General features: G+C 37.5%; 1 pseudogene; it reads right to left on the bottom strand.

Annotated features, from left to right (window-relative positions):
* LOC107755116 (nuclear factor of activated T-cells, cytoplasmic 3-like) overlaps positions 1-18,611 on the bottom strand; it is a 94,589-nt pseudogene that overhangs the window by 29,809 nt on the left and 46,169 nt on the right.

Raw genomic sequence — 18,611 nt, forward strand, 5'->3', positions numbered from 1 at the left:
TCCCTGTTTGTGTCATGCTTCCCTTGCCCTCATGTATTCATGCCATTGGTTCTCTTGTTCATTGTGTCATGTTTTGATTGGTAGTCTTAGTCATGTGTCCTGTCTCTCATTGGTTGGTTCTTGTCATGTGTCCTGTATTGTCTGCTATAAGTAGCCATCATGTTGTCATTGTTCCTGGTCAAATATACTGTTGAAAGAAATGAGCTGAAGGATGAACTAGAGAATAAGGGTGAGCGGTTTATAATTAAGAATGTATTAAATCCAGTAAGAAACATGAAATCAGTATTGTTACAGTATTTGGGAAGAACTGGGTTGAACAAGAAGGTATAAGTGTTGTTTTATTTTATTATTTAAATTTTGATTTTTTTTCCTTTTTCTCTCTCCTTTCAAATCCCACTTAAGAGGGCTGAGGGAGGACGGAGGAGCTGAATACGCAGCGCCGGATGAAGCTCTATGACGACTCTAAGCGGGTACAAGAATCAAGGGTGTTTGTATGTGGGTTGGTAGGTTAATCAGGAGATTGTAGATAGTGTCAATGGTCCATTTGAGATATAGGTGGCGGTAATGCACTTATAAGTCTCCACCTCTTACTGTGGGAATTGCGGATGAGGAGCCCTGCAACTGTGCTGTACCCTCTGCACCAGAGCATACTCACGTCCCGACTGTCTTGCCACACCTGAGTTGGACGCGGAGCTTGGGCCAAGACTGAAATGACTGATAGCTAGCGTGATGGACTTACCACTGATGTCGGTGAGAGCTACGAATCTGCTCCTGAGGCCTTTCCTCTCCATGAGTCTGCTCCAAAGGCCTCTCCTGTCCATGAATCCAATCCAGTGCCTCCAATTGTCTGCTATAAGTAGCCATCATGTTGTCATTGTTCCTGGTCGTGTATTGATGTTGTAACCTGCTGTCGGCGAGTCTAGTCTGTTTATGCCTCGTCAAGCCTGTTCATTTCAAGTCAAGTCTGTTCATGTCTAGTCAAGTCTCGGATTATTGTTTGGATGTTTGGATCACCTGTAAATAAACTGCACTTAGGTTCTTCACTACGCTCGCCTTCAGTGGACTGATTCGTTACAATAATATGTCACAGTTCACGTTATTCTGCTATCCTCACTTACATAAATGAACTATAGTGTCCCACTAGTAAAAAAAAAATATCAAAAATTATATCTGGTGTCTGAATAATTTTTGGTTTGACTGTATATTCTTAATTATGCCCATTAAAATGTATTTTACAAGTTTTTGTTACTTTGTTCATTTTTTTTTTTTTTGCTCTATGGTACACCATTTTTAATTTAATGGCATTAGAGCTGCTCCATTGCAGTGGCTCAGTACTGTAATCACGCGTTTTGCTGTAATAATGCAGGGAACCACTCGTTATAAATCTCCTAACTGTGATATTTTCAGAAATATAAGGCGTGTTTTTTTCCATCTGAAACGTGCTGCGATTTATATTCTAAAGTGACTCATATAATGCAGAAACACTCATGAAGCAAGCAAAACATGCGCAACGCACGCACGTATTTGTATTGTGCAGAATGAGAGGGACAAGTACGGTACAGCATTTCACACTGGCTGATAGTTTCACTTTCGCCATAAAGTCGTGTTATGCTTAAGGTTGAAAATAAATTATGTTTATAGCAAATGCCCCAATAAATTTTGTTTTATATTTACGATTTAGTTTTAACCCAAATGATGCATCTGCTAAGTGAGCGAACATCAAAAAAGATCACGCAACAGAAGTGCGTGCTCTCTCTCTCTCTCTCCTTACCGTTAAGTAACTTGTGCATTGGTTTACTCACTTGTTTTTGACATCCGACCGAACTACAAACAGTGATGTCTGTGAGAAAGGGATATTCGGTCAACAAGCTCACGCATCTGCGCCGCTGTGCGCTCAATTCACTCAGCGTGTTTTGCTTATCAGCTCGCGCACGTCACCTATGCAGGCATTAATACTGAATGTTTAACATTATATTAATTGCATACATATACTTCTCGTAGACATCCTTAATATCTAATAACTCCATTCTGCTGTCTGTTGTTCTGTTGTCTGTGTTTCTTTGTCTGAATATGGCACTGATCACATGCTCTGTGGTATCGGCGTTTGGTATCGGGGCATTTTAACGAGTACGAGTACGAGTACAGGAGCTCAGTATCAGGCCCGATACTGATACCAGTATCGGTATCGGTGGATCACTAATTTCCACCAAGAACCCTGCATATGTGCAAATACTTCCCAAATCCTCATCCATGCACATTAATATCAGACGTTAGCCAACTTTTTCCAAGACGAATTCAAAACACACTCTAGCTAGTAATTAAAATCCAGACAGGAACATAGACACGTTTTCGAGCCATGAGTGAAAAATAAGATGAGAGGGTAGAAAGGTGAGAAAAGAAAAACAAAACCATGAAAGACATTCTACTTCTGTTGCTAAAATAGTACAAACAGGACTTTCGTCTTTTGAAAATGGAAATAGAGAAGTCAAAAACCCATTTAAACAGGAATAATTAGACATAATTATTCTGTGAGGTCGTTGGAAGTCTTTTTCAGAACAAAAAGCTTTTACAGAAATGTTTTCTTTCCGGGTGCTGCACACCAGGGTGTCCGATGCAAACCTCAGTCAGACACAGGGGGCCAGTGTGGCAATGCAATGCCCCATCCAGTAGTATGTACACACATTTGACCTGCCAATAAGCTTCCCAGACAGGTGAGGAGTTCACAAACGGAGGGGAGCTATTCCGCTGACATGCATGTGTGGGAGGGTGTTACTTAGGTTGAGTACACAGGCTCCTAACAATCTCTCTACTGTTGAAATGTTATGTTTGGCAAACACTGACCCAATGCAGCAAAAGAGAGAGAAACTGGGAATGAGAGCAAAAAAGGAAGGGAGAAAAAGAGAAAGAGAGACAAAGAGAGAGATGACCCAATCACAGGTAACAGAAGGACCAAGCCAACCATAGCAACACAATAATGAGAAAAACATGCTTCACATATAAACTGACAAGTCTTGAGAACAGAGACAGATATTTGTGGAAAGGGGAAAAAGAAATGCACGGCGGGGAAAAGAGAATCAGGGAACAACGGAAGACTTGGATGGTGGTGGGATTTGGTTCATGTAGTTCCCCGGACAGCATGGTTTTATTACACTTGGAGACATACGTAACTGAGAAAATTATTAAACCAAAAGGGCATGCTTAGTTTCAAAATATTTATGGTAACATTTTACAATAAGTTATATGTATGTACAACCTTTTAGCATTTATTGATTGATTTAATTTCTGCATTTAATAATACATTTTTAACAAGTTGTATTAACTAAAATATTATGAACTAACATGAATTAACAATGAACGGTAGTTTATTTATTTATTTTATTATTTTAATTTAAAACTGCCTACATTTTATAATTCTGTAAAAAATGTGTTGTTTATTTTTAGTTCATGATGCATTTACCAGTGTTAATCAATTGAACCTTACTGTAATGTGTTACCAACTGTGTTACTGTTTTTCTAGAGTAAATTATATGGCTTTAGAAAAACATGGCATTTCTTAAATTTCTTTTTTAAAAAGAGCATTATGGGTCACTCTCATAAAAGCTTTGCTTCTTCCTTTTCTTTAATGCTTTTCCAATAAGCGCGCTTGCTTTTGTGAATGCTGAGAACTCTGTGAGGTGAACAGTCCTCTGCAGACAGAGACCTTCAGATAGAAGGGTCAGGACTGAATATACTGTACTTTACATTTTGTGGGCTTGCTCTGGGTCAGGGCATTGAGACGGTGGGGGATTCAGAAGCAGAGGTCATGTTTATGCTTCAAAACCTGAAAAAGGTAAAGGGCTCAACTAAAATGAACCATGACCCTGCCAACACCATACATGTAAGATTTATTTCAGTGGTGAGAGTCCACCACCCCTGGTAACAGTTACAAAACCTACTGGACAATTAATTCTCATTGTGTGTGTGTGTGTGTGTGTGTGTGTGTGTGTGCGTGTGTGCGCAAGGAAAAACCTGTGTGTGTGAAATGGGCTGCCAGGTTCACATAAAAACTAGCTCAAATTACACTACCATTAAAAGCTTGGGGTTGGTAACATGTTTTAATATTTTGGAAAGAAGTCTTTATTATCAAGATTATTACCAAAGGTTGAAAACAGTTGTGCTGCTTAGATTATTATATTTTTGTCACTTTTCATTAATTTAATGCATCCTTGCCAAATAAATCTTACTGACACCAGACTTTTGAATGGCTGCTCCCTAGTTTTGCACATTGTGCAAGACACATCTAAATAGTGCTTATTCATCCCAATCAATCTAATCAAACTGTTTGCAAACTCTGGGCAGCATCAAAAGGTGGTTTTTCCTCTACTGTTTTAATGATGTTATGGTATGATTTAAATCAACATGAAACCACATTCACAATCCATTTTCCTTCCAAATTATGATATATTTCTGACTGAGTAAAACAAAATATTCAATACTCTATTGGGAAGTGACTGGATCCTGAAGAGTGGACATTCCATAGCATAATGGAGCTAGTAATTACATTTTCATGAAAGATTATGAAGACAACATTTCTGTTTAGAATTAAGTGCACTGATGATTCATGCACAATAGGACCAGGAACATGTATTATTAAAGTAAACAGTGTTAACTTGATTTCATGTTCACTTTAAGGTCACTAGATACATTCACTTCAATCTAGAATGTTGTAAAATGAAGTATCCAAAACTCCTAAAGGTGATGATACACGAGGCAACTTTGAGCAATGTTGCAGTCAACTGGCAACCAGGTGAGACACAGGGCCGATCTAAAGTATCCAGATAGAAATTTGATGCCCATACTCAATGGGAAATTGCTTAAGCAACATTGCTAAAAAAAGTTGCCCTATGTATCATCACCTAACGGTCAGTATGATGCACTATAATGTAAAATCACTTTACAAGATGATACATCAGGCCATGAACATTTATGACTTTTGGAAATTCCATGAACATGCTGCAGCCTCAGCAAAGTTTCAGAGCGCTGCCACAGCTTCAGTTTCAAGACATTTAGAGCAGCAACAAGGCGCCACATCCTCGAGGAGTTCCTGAAGGCCTGTGGCTCAGCCTGTCGCTGACTTCAGCATGACCCCTGCACTCTTTCTCTCTTCTTCTCTCTCTCTCTTGTTCTGTAATTGCCATTCAGAAGATTTTGCCAACTGCCCCTATTCCAACCATTAAAGTGAAAGAATCACAGCTGATCTCATTTTCTATTTGCCTGGAGTGTGTTTAAATATGTTTATCCACCTTTTTTTTCAACGCATTAGCCACTGTAGGGAAATAACGAGAAGAATAACAAAGTGCAGTAAACTGTGAAACTGTTTGCACTACAAACCACTGAGTTCATAATTAAGATAATACATTAAAACAATGGTAAGACAGCAGTTTGCAAAATCAAGCAGCAAAACAAGTTTTTTGTACAGCTAAAAATAGCTGGAAGCGAATGACACCGGAAGCCAGACCCATTAAATTGACATGGCCGCACCCACTCTTACGGGAAAAATAAGGTGGATATAAAACACAAGTTTGGGGTCAGTACGATTTTTTTTCTGTTTTTCAAAAGTCTCTTCTACTCAGCCAGGCTGCATTTATTTGATCAAAACAGTGTTAATTTCATTGACAAATAAATGTAATCATAATTTTCATCAACGACATTTTTTCACCGATGAAAATGAGACTATAACGAAATAAACACTTGTTTTTAATGATTATTTTTTAATTTAATGATTATTACTGTGTATAAGCATTGGTATTTCATTGAAAAGACTAGGGCTGGGCGGTATGCCGGTATATATCGTTACCGCAAAATAAAGTGTCTATCGTTAGAGATTTTGCTATATCGTGTATTCCGTGGTATGCAAATATATCTGCGTAACACAGTACTGCTTAAAGGTTATACACCTTTAGAGTGATAAGGAAACATGCATGAATGAGAAAATAAAGAGTGGGACGCACTTGGTAGAGTTATTATGTGCAATAAGCAGTGAAAAATAACTCAATGCGCTGCTCGTGCTAACTGACACACACACTCAGAAAGCCCCTCTCTTGACAGCATGTGATCGCAAAAACAGATCGCTTTCGTGTTTTATTGTGCTTGAATGGTCAAATACGCACAGTTATGTCATAATACCCGTCTTGTGGAGTATTCAAGTAAATACAGTCGGTTATGTGTTAAATAAATGTAAAACAGTTGGGTGAAAACCGGATGTGTTTCTGTATTTTGGATCCGTGCAGTCGGTCTTAATAGAGGTTTTATTCAGGAATATATAATAAGTTATAATAATAATTCTTATTATAATAATAAGAAATGCTTAATACATACATTACACTGTAACTAAACCCATTAGATTTTAGTAGATTAAATATACTGTAGATTTAGTCGACTAAAATCTTATGATATTTAGTTGACTAAAACTAGACTAAAACCATTCAGATGACTAAAATATGACTAAAACTAAATTGCCTTTTCGTCAAAAGTCTATGACCAAAACTATCTACCAAACTACCAAAACAAAATTAACACTGGATCAAAAATACAGTAAAAACAGTGAAATAGTACTACAACTTAAAATATTTTTAAAAAAGTAATATATTTCTATGATATAATTTTCAGTAGCCATTACTCCAGTTATCAGCGCCACATATTCCTTCAGAAATCATTCTAATATGCTGATTTGCTGCTCAAGAAACAAAAACAGTTGTGCTGCTTAACATGTTCTTGTAAACCATTTCATGGCTCATGACTCTTTAATGAACAGAAGTAAAAGCAGTTATTTCATTTTTGTCAAAATATAACACTTTTGATCAATTTAATACATCCTTGCTGAATGAAAGTATTAATTCCTTTCAAAAATGACTGAGACCAAACTTTTGAAAGCTAGAGTGCATGTGTTAAAACGGTTTCCCCCATGCCTCTTTAAAAATGGCAATTAGTCATAAAGAGCTTGTGGATTTACTGTGATTCTTCAAAGAAAGGGACATAATTTGTGTTTTGTATGACAACACTTTGTGAAGTGACTACATCCCTGCTCTCTTCCCGCTTATTTTTTTATTTTAATCCCAAAGAAAAGCTAAGAGAGGTGTTCGCGTGCTGCGAGGAAAAAAACTGGGGACAAGAGAAAACAAACAAGCTTAAAAAACAAGACTCTTGAATGAGAAGCGGTGGTGATGTGGCATGTCTACAAACACAAGCAGCTACAGGAAGCCTCTCATTCATCCTCTCATCACATCTACAGGCCTGAAGAAATCCACAGAGTGTGTATTTGTGTGAAATTTCACAAGACGACTATCCCTGCACTCTTTTAACCTCCCTTCCCTGACACTGGTTATATTAAACTGCTGGCATTAAGAGCAGTCACATGTCCCATAGCTGGAATAAAGCTAGCGGGGCAAAATAGCCTCCCTGGGTTGCCTTTCATTTTGAGGACTAAAGATGCCTCATTCTGACTGTTTCTCACTGCAGTGCAGCTGAAAGAAACAGAATCAGGTGGTCTAAAACAGCAAGAAGGCACAGCCTAGTGTACAAAAAAGCACGTATAGTATATGTTTTGGTGTGAAGTGGCATGTTTTGCGCTTTCGTACTTGAGGCTACATGTTTCATCATGCTTTAACTCCCTTTACACACCCTCTAAACCTTGCATTTCCCATCAAGTTTCACGTCCCTTCCCCTATTCTCTTCAGTCACTTTCTCCACTCCTTCTTCTTTCTCCATCTCTTTATCTCTTTCTCCTTCCAACTGCTGGCAAGTTGTTTCCCTGTGTTGGCCTGTGGTTGCTATGGTGAGGGCCAGCCGGTGCGTGTGTGTGCATGCATGAGTATGATTGTGTGTGTGTGTGTGGGTAAACCCGAGCCTGAGGGGGTGGGGAGGAGACTCAAGGTCACAAAAAAACAGTCAAACACACACACACACACACACACACACAGGTTTGTTTTTGTGAAAAGTGGGGACATCCCATAGGCGTAATGCTATTGCGTAATGCCATAGTGCTATTGCCCTACACCAACCCTACACCTAAACCTACCCCTTACAGGAAACTTTGTGCTATTTCAGATTTTCAGTACACTCCATTCTGTGTGATTTATATGCGTTTTGAAAAGTGGGGACATGGGGTAATGTCCTGAAAAGTCACCTTCTTGTAATACCTACGTCATACCCTTGTCATTATACAAATGTATGTCCTCATTTGTCACAAAAATGCGCGCACACACACACACACACAAACACAGTGGCCTCTGGCTCTGAAACATGGACTTGTGCTGACATGCTCTCTGTGCTTACTGGACACAGCGAGAGGTCTGTTCACCAATGCAGTGTTTACACAATATATGTCTGTGTGTGTGTGTGTTTGTGAGGGAGCGAGACAGAGTGAGAGAGAGAGAGAGAGAGAGAGAGAGAGAGGGATAAATAGGTCTACACATAGAGAGCACTCAGACCCATGAGGTTGGACAGCCAGTTGTTTAAATAAGGTCAATACACATACTTTCTCTCTCTCTCTCTCTCTCTCTCTCTCTCTCACACACACACACACACACACAGCATGTGTGAAAGGACTGCTACGACTCTCACACATACACGTCAAGATATAAACAAACGTATACAGTGAGCACAGCATTTACCGTGATGTGTACCTCTCTCACCCCTTCCATTCTCACTGTGCTGTGTCCTACTCTTCACTCTTCCGTCCACATCAGATACAGCCTCAGGCTACAGTACAACAAAAGCTGTACACACACAGCCGTACACTCATGAGGGTATACAGACAACAGGGTTGCTCCCCAGACAAGCACACTGAGAGCAAAACTTTAACATAGTACACAAACATCTCTGATCAGCACTGAAAATCACCCATTGTGAGGTCTGAGGGTCACCAAGGTCAGCCATCTTGTTTTTCACAATGATGTTATTGTTATCTGATACTAAGCCATGTTGCACAAAACAATAAAGCTAATATATTTGTGAAAGGATTAACTGAATGAATATTCCAGATTAAAATCTACAGATTTACCATAGATAATGATCTATGGTAAATCTGTAGATTTTAATCTGGAATTTCGACTAAAAACAAAGTAAAAAAATAAAAAAATAAATTATTTAATGCATTTATAATGGAAGATGGCTAGAAATAATGTTTATATTTTTCATTAAATGAAATGCGTTTCTGTAATTTGAATGGTAGAGCATGGAATGCATGAACTGATGAAATGTATACCTTGAAGGCAACGTAAGTCACTTTGGATAAAAGCAACTAGCAAATGCATAAATGTAACGTTTGTTTAACAAATAGATATACACTTCATACTTCAACCCCTGATCATGCCTAAAAAAAAAAAATTATTTAATGCATTTATAATGGAAGATGGCTAGAAATAATGTTTATATTTTTCATTAAATGAAATGTGTTTCTGTAATTTGAATGGTAGAGCATGGAATGCATGAACTGATGAAATGTATACCTTGAAGGCAACGTAAGTCACTTTGGATAAAAGCAACTAGCAAATGCATAAATGTAACGTTTGTTTAACAAATAGATATACACTTCATACTTCAACCCCTGATCATGCCTACAGGCTTGTAAGGACAAGGTTAGAGCCTCTTCAGCCTAGCAGGCAAGAAGTGGGTAATTTTCTACAATAGGCATGTACAGAATGGTAGTCCCAAGTCAAAATCATAATTTAGAAAAGTGCTTAACAAAAATATAGGCTTTGCATTTCTGCTTTTAACCTCTCCAGTACAGCTGCCATTAGACTTTTCTTCTCTGAGATAATTGACAGCCTGCAATGGATGCTGTCAGTAGAGTTTCTCCAGAATTTTACTTTACCATTTTTTCTTTTAAAAGCACAGGGTAATCAATTTTTTATAAAGCTGGTTTCCACCATGTGTGTTGAGTCCACTGAGCCTTTTTATCTACATAAAAGCCCTGGGTGAAATTTACAAGTGACTTTCTCTGAGAATAAAACACTTGAACAGATCCTACGGCAAATGTAAACTCTGCTGCCCTTTGTGTGTGTCTTTGTGTTTAACCAGTTCTATTGCGATATTTAACACACACACACACACACACACACACACACACACAGGAAAGTCTATGCCAGATGGGTTCAGAACGTCTATGTCTCCTAGCAACAGGTGTGCTGATTTTGGTTAAGAGTGAACCCAAAGAGAGTGAGGCGCGGTTTGTAGAGCATTACACAGCATTCCTCGTAGATCTCTGAACTGTGAATTAGCCCAGTCCAAACACTAGCAGTAAACACTGTCACTTTGTTTTGCTGGTGTTTGTCTGGCTACTGTACGCTGCAATCCGCAGCCTTCTGTTATGGCAGCTTGACTTATACACCACTGATAGACACACTTACACACATTTCTCGATTTCACCACAAATCGCGTCTCTGATTTCTCTCATAATAACTGGAGTGGTAAAGTGCTGCAGGACGTGATTTCACGACGTTCTTGTAACCTCATGACCTTTGTGTAAGGTCCACCATTCACACCACTGGCCCATTCCTTACTCTACACATTAACTATTAAATATTGCACCTCTAAGACAAATGCACAAATGACAGGGTGGATAGGACAGATTCTTTTGCTTCAGGATGAAACATAGTACTGAAAGCATCTACAGAAACATTCACATTCATTCAGTGTTATTTTAGTTTGAATTACTAATAAAGCATTTATTTTCATATATTTTCAGTTTTCATTTTCAAGTAATTTAGTATTTTTGATTTTGTCATTTTTTAAATATCTCTATTTAGCTTTGTATTTCTGTTTTATTTTGAGTAATTTTAGAACAACTTAAAAATAATCTTATTTTAATTCAGTTAGTTCCTAAGGCGACATTTTTCATTTAAGTTTTTCTCCTAACTTTAATATTTAACTTTATTTCCGCTTTATTTCATAATGAAAATGATTTTTCATCATTTTTGTAAACAATAACAACACTCACTCACACAAATGATCTTTTAGGTTATAACACTCACTTAAAACTAGGGCTGGGCGATATGGGAAAGAAAAAAAAAATCTCTATTTTTTCAGAACGTTTGACCGATTCTCGATTTTTACAATTTTTAACTGGTCAACTTGAAAATGTTACTACAACATGATTCAAGTAACCTTTTCTTTATTTACCCACTAGGTAAAGACATTTCTATTCCAAGTGCACCACACATTAAGTTGTCAACATGATGTAAATGTTAAACAAATGACTTGTTAAATATCTTTGCAAAAAAATGCAACTACAACTACATATTGTACAAACTTGTCTTATACATATTATATGCTCAGAAATAATACAAGGAAAATGTTTAAAAAAAAATCTCAAAAGTCAAGGTAATTCAAATTCAAAACGACAGAAGGTATAACAGCAGTAGACTATTATTAACTATAAATGTTCTGTAAAGACAATGAACAGCAGCTCTCAGCCTGTCACCATGATGAAAACATGAAATATCAGACATACAGTAGTAGTTCTTTAGAGGTTTTTATTCGATTGCACTGCTTTTCCATTGTTTTTTTCATGAGAACATAGACACGTTTGACCATTGCACTCGCATCTCTTGCATGAAATGGCATTTTAAAAACGCGGCGTTCAAGTTAAAAGAAGTTCAACTCCCATCTTCCTGCATTTTTTCCTATTCCACTGCCCGCGTCGCATCTTTGTCAACACAAAAGCGCATTCTGTGTGAATGGCACCTTATGGTCCTTCACAGAGCGTTTCAGATGTGAGCGGTTAAAGGGATAGTTCACCCAAAAATGAAAATTTTATGTTTATCTGCTTACCCCCAGGGCATCCAAGATGTAGGTGACTTTCTGGCACAAACCGATCGTTTCGTGTCTTAGGACATCAATGTGTCGTCACGAGCCGCAGGGTTTAATTTGGTTTTGTTTGTGTATGTTTTTTTGACTCTCAAAGCCGTGATTCCCATTCACTTCCATTATATGACTGACAGAATACGTGTTCTACTGAAGAAACAATTCACCTACATCTTGGATGCCCCGGGGGTAAGCAGATAAACATCAAATTTTCATTTTTGGGTGAACTATCCCTTTAATCACGTGCACCGACATTGGTTGGATCATTATTTTCTCTTTACTGTTAACATTGGCATATTGCCAAAGTGTCTAATTCTAATGTTTGGTAATATTTCTATTCAAAATCGTGATTCCTCGATTTATAAAAAACTAAATCGTGGCAAAACATTAAATTCAAATTAATCTATAAAATCTTTTTTTCTTTATCCAGTATAAACTGTTGTTTCAATTACATTTGATGTTTATATGGTTTCTGAGTTAAAGGCATATGCAATGGCATTGATAACTACAGTAACAGAATAAAAAGCATATTTTGTGGCTTTTTATTCTTATTAGCCACTAGTGGCTGTTTGTTCGCCTACTATTAATAGTTACCTTCTTTTTGGTCCATTAGTCAACAATTGTAAACACAGCAAGTGTAATGAAGGTCAGGGGCATGGAGGTATACCTTTAATTTAACTGTTTAACAGTTCACTCGGAGATAATAATTTTAAGTTCATTTCAATTAAATTTGATTCACACACTATTTCATCTCTTATTTTATAATATTCGTTTATATTTAATGACTACTTCCTCATCCAATTTTTTTTGGAGGTACTACCATCTTTTGCCTGGTGTATACATAAAAACATGCATACAGTGTCTGTGCTAGTTTACACCTCGCATACAGGTGTATGGGTCTGTCCTCCTGGCTAATTGGCAGAGTAAGTGCTGCTGAAGGCAATATGGCTCAGTGAGTCTGTTCACCGTCTCTAAGATCCAGTCACCGCAGAGAGGCTCACTCCCAGGACAGATGGAGTCTGCGGTGTCACCTGCTGACGTCACAACAACAGATACTCCACAGTAGCAGCCTAAAACTCCAGCAGCGCATGCCCCAGAAAGCATCATGGGAAACATTATTGTAAACAGCTGCTCGCTGAAAGGTCTGAAGGTATGGGAGATTTTCCATGTGCAGATTTTCCCAAATGGAACCAGGGGGTTTAAAAACAACAATAAAAAATGGTTAATGTTCACTCATTCATATACATTTGCTCAGTTTTAATTAAGTATTTTAATAAGATACATTGTATAATAAAAATGTATTAGTATATGTAGAAATTAACATTAACCAAGATTAATAAATGCTGCAAGAAATGCTGTTAATGCATTAACTAATGTTAATGCAATCCTGAAATTTTCATACAATTCTAGAAGAAATCTAAACCATTTTAATCACCATTTTTACTCACTAAGATTTACCTAAACTGCTCATAAACTACACTACACAGAGAATACTGAAAAATACAAGTAAAACAAGCGTAATCATAACTGGAACAGACCATAATTTGATTCTCACTGATGGTATGGTATAGTTAAATTGATTAAACCCATGATTCATAAATGGGTTAAAGAAGTCATAAAATGACACAACACTATTTAGTGAGCACATAAACACACGCGTAAGCAGATGCACTTCCTGCTGCTACTTAGATCATGTGTTAGCAGTAGTTTTCTCAGAGAGTTTGTAAATGCATATCTGTATAGATGCCAGTAGCTTACTGTTAAACTTCTGTTGTTAAACTTGTTTAGTTGTTAAACTTTTTATGTTTTATATTCAATTATTTCTATTCAGTAAAAGTACCCATATAGTACCTATAATATCAATAATAACATGTTAGGACTTGTATCTGTATCTACAAAATAATTTTCCCTATCCATTTAACTCTCTTCTTGTAAAAATATGACCAAAACTTGGGAAAGAAATGTTTAGTCAGGTTTTCTAGCAAAGTAGTTCCCTGTGGGTGGACCAGTGTGTGTCTACCACTGAACAGACTTCATTAATGTGAGGTAATTATGCATCCTCAGTCGTAGTGCGAGGGGAAGCGGGGCTACGATGTTAAAGAGTTAGTCATTAATACTCTGAAATAGTAAGAAAGGCACGCTCACTCGCACAACACTGATTCTTATGTGTATACGGGTGGTTGATGTTTAAGTATGAAAGGTTGGGAGATAAATCTCAGCAAACATGACATAAAAAATAGGAAAGCGGTTTTGCAAAGGACAACTTAATTGTTTGTATTTTAACTCACTTTTGTTACATTTTTCCAGGCTCAATTATGAATGCACATTTCTTCTCTAAAAATGCAGAAGGAACATATCTTTTCTGAAGGAAAGATCTGCATACTAATTGCCAGTCATTAGTCTACTGAAATCGGGCCTCTGATTAAGTATATCTATTAGGAAATGTTGTTCATATGTTGAAAAGCCTGTCTCTCGAAATTTTTTAAATAATTTTGACAAACCAACTTTAATTAAAATGATTAATTTCCAACTTAAAATGTTTTTAATATTTTTTACAGACAAAAATAACTGCCATATAGCTAATGATTATTTTGAACATCACTACCTCAAAATAATTACAATAAAACAACTCAAATTATCATTAAATTATTATTTCATATGGTTTATAATGCAACCAGCAAGTGTCCAGCACATATGGAAGGATTCTATTTAATGGCAAAAAAAAAAAAAAGAAGAGTAAAGGGTATTTTTCTATGAACACACGTCACGCATTATGACCTTCACTACAATAATACCATCTTATGGAAAGAGTGATGTGGCAAAACCTCATCAGATGTCCTTCAAAGATGTTATCTGATCTTCCTGACATCTTTGACTTCTTCGCCACAGATGTGTCCAAGTAATTGTTCATACAAACTTCATTTGTAAATAAAAACATATCTATGATCATCATAAGGCTTTAGATGTTCAGCCCTTAACAGAAATGTTTGAGCACTGATTGAATTTTAAGCATACTCAATTAATACATCAATAATATCATTATGAAACAAGACAAAGTACTACTTCAAAGTACTTTGATTTATAATTTACTAATTTATTGTTCATTACTATCTTCAATATGAACCATTGGGCACATATAAACCTATCCCATATCAACCACCTATGCACACACACTCAGAACAAACTATATCAGAGAGATTTACTACCCAAATATTTTGTCATTTGCTTTTGAGGTCAATAAATTTAACATGGCATAGTCCAGAAAAAGTGCAAAGAAACATAAAAAATAACGGTTACACTTTATTTTAAGGTGTCCTTGTTACAGGGTAATTATGCATTTAAGTACTGAGTAATATTAATTAACTACATGTACTTACTATATGGTTAGGGTTAGGATTAGGGTTTGGCTTAGGGTTACTTGCGTGTAATTATGCATAATTAATTGTTATTATAATAGTAAGTACATGTAACATGTGTAACAAGGACACCTTAAAATAAAGTCTTACCAAAATGGCTCCAACTGACCAAGAAGAATTGGAACAAAGGGCACTGTAGAGGCAGTCCTGCAGTATGAAAGAGATGAGATGTCTGATAATGAAAGATGATCATGCAGGTGACCTAAAGAAGGTCATAAACAAGGAATTAATGGCCCACAAGACACAAGACTGAGGTGTGATGTGGCAGAAATGCAGGCCTGTAATTGTGGTTGTTTAATTGAACATTCAAAGCCGGAGGTTATGATTCAGGGGAAAAGGCCGCCTTCTCTTCCTCATACGTTCAATGATCTCGGTTCCTGAGTTGTATGTGTGCTTCATTACGGCTGCCACAAAAGAGGCCACTGCCTCCAAGACCATAAAATATTTACCAACAAGCTCTCTCTCTCTTAGTCTCTCTAGGAGAGCTAGCCTCAGGAGAGTGCCAGATAAGCTTACCTATCCGATCATGATACAGCAGGATACTAATTGGCCTTCATTTTACATAAATGATGCCATCACCTCTGCTGAAGCACGCTCCCATGATCCCCCCGGTGAGCCGCTAGTACAAGAAGCACAGAGCAGTTGGTAGGAAATAAAGTCCCTAATCAGACTGCTACACAGTTTGCTTAGATCTAGCTGACACCAAAACACTCGCCCGCTAGCTGTTACCCAGTAAAAGGAATTTTATGACCAGTAATGAGGTTACTAGGCCACACAGCAGAAGCTTTCTGTGTGGTCTCGCTCTTCTCAAATTCTGCTTCCTGTGAGGGAACGGATGGCATCATGCTCGGTTCCCACTTTTGTGGCCAGCGTAATGAGTACTTAGAAATCAAGGCCAAAAGGCTTCGTACGACAATCCAAAACTAAGTACCTCTCGTACAATCAGCCAAATGGGTGGTGGTAAAACAAATGTATTCGGCCAGAAACGATAGTCAGTGAAAATGACTTCATCAGTAATCGTCCTATTGTGGGGACTTACCTTGACGACAGGGTGTCCCCCAGAAGTGGCTTTGACGGCCCCTCGGCTGCCTTCGGTCTCATAATGAGCTCGGTGATGAGCTTTGGGGTGAACCTCGATCTTTAGCTCGTACTGCCCATACTGATTCGGCAACGGCCAGTCCAGGGGAGGCAGGGATGACGCCCTACACGCAGATCAAGAGCAACACAAACAGAGCAGTTACACAATGCATAGTGTTCAGGTAGTAGATTGACTATAAAAATTAAAACATATCAAGCAAGATGATCATGTCAGTGAGCAGCTATGCAACAGTTTAGGATGCATAGATTTTATATTATTTTGCTCAACACAACTACAGAATCTGAACAAATGTTTTTTGATATTCAAAAAGTTTCTGTGTTGCTGCCAGAGATGGTTCCCACTTCCCATGAAACAGTGCTATGCAAGACAATGTGGTTCGGGAAAGCTAGCATTTGTACCTAATGAAATTTGAAAATAAAGTCGTGTAGCTGCGGTGTGCGGCGAAAGCTAATACATATCTTGCGATATGGTTGTCGACTGAGATGCAGGACAAATTAGAAAACTCTCAAAGAAAAACAAAACATCAAAAAAAGTGTATGATCTCCTTTGAGCTGCAAATGATATTACTTTGATATTTAACTTTGTTAAAATATGGTCTCTAAATTAGAAATGTAGACTTTTGAACAAAAAAAATGTGAAATTAGACTTGGGAACAAAGACCATGATGCAACATGCTTCTGTGAGGGCAGGTTAAAGGCTAACACAGCCAGTAACATAGTATGTCACCTTTCAGATGCAGAGCAGTTCAGTGAGAACTGTTTAAAGAGATAGTTCACCCAAAAATGAAAATTTTGTCATCATTTACTTGCCTTCATACCGTTCCAAACTTATATGACTTATATGACTTTCTTTTACTGAACACAAAAGCAGATATTTTGAATATCGTGGTAACCAAACCATTTTGGTTAGCAATGACTTCTGTTATATGTACAAAAAAAACCCCATTAAGATTAACATTAAGACATTTATTAAAATATCTTCTTTAATGTTCAGCAGAAAAAAAAAAATCACACAGGGTTGGATCAACATGAGGGTAAGTAAATGATGACAGAGTTCTAATATTTTGGGTGAACTATGCATTTAAAGACGTGCAAAACTTATGACTAGTGAAACATAATTTATGAATGACAAAAGGGTAAATCAGTGATCACTGTTTTTTTTGTTTTTTAGTGTAGCTCTCTACCACATCCTCTCCATCCTCTCTCTTTCCCGAAAACCCCTCACTCCTCATGCTGTCATAGTAACGTGAGATGGATCGTCAGGGGAAACGTGAGAAGGCTGAATGTGTGTGACGGTAGTGGCCTAACGATAGTGGCCTAGTGGCCTGTGGACATCAAACGGCTTTACTTAGTGACAATGTACACTTGCCTTGTACGTACACAACTCTGGTACACAAAAATGAACACCAGTTTGAAGTTTAAATCTACACTATTCACGAATGTCTTCACACTACTCTGCATCTACACTACCATTCATAATTTTGGAGTCAGTAAATTTTTTCTTTTTTAATTAATAATTTTATTCAGGAAGGTTGCATTAATTTGATCAAAAATTATATTTATATTTCAAATAAATGCTCTTCTTTCAAACTTCCTATTCATCAAAGAATCCTGAAAAACGTATCACAGTTTACACACAAATATTAAGCAGTATAATTGTTTTCAACTAGGGGTGCTCCGATCAGGATTTTTGAGGCCGATCATCGATTGCTGATCACAGAAAGCAGTATCTGCCGATACTGATCACCGGTACCGATCTTTTTAAAGCCTTCTTTTTATCATCTATAACTATTTATAGTGATACTCCAATCAGGATTTTTAGACATTTATTCAGGGCCTGAATTTCATTTTTGAAAATGGACTGCAAAAAATGCGCTGTTACTTTAATTCAGCGCGTGCAGCGCAGCAAAAATAGACTCGGTGCGGAAACGATCTCTGCACTGCTGCAGACGCACCACTCGTGGAACGCACTGCCAGACCGCAACCATGTGCAGTTTTGCACGCTTTATTAATCTGTTAACATGAGCGCGGGAAAAATACACACCACATACGCACTGCAAACGGAGTAATGTGAACCTGGCATTATGTGTATGCGCTGCGAGTGTGCATGAGCGCACGGTCTTCAGGAGAGCGCGCGAGCGCTGAATGGTTAAACAATGGCAAGAATTAAAAAGTAATGCAATTTATAAACTTTAGTGACGATGTGACACTGCCTCGATTGTGCAAGTGACAATTCCTGTGTCAACTGTGCAG

The sequence above is a fragment of the Sinocyclocheilus rhinocerous genome, unplaced genomic scaffold (genome assembly GCF_001515625.1).
Source record: "Sinocyclocheilus rhinocerous isolate Xijiao unplaced genomic scaffold, SAMN03320098_v1.1 scaffold591, whole genome shotgun sequence".
NCBI classification, from domain to species: domain Eukaryota; kingdom Metazoa; phylum Chordata; class Actinopteri; order Cypriniformes; family Cyprinidae; genus Sinocyclocheilus; species Sinocyclocheilus rhinocerous.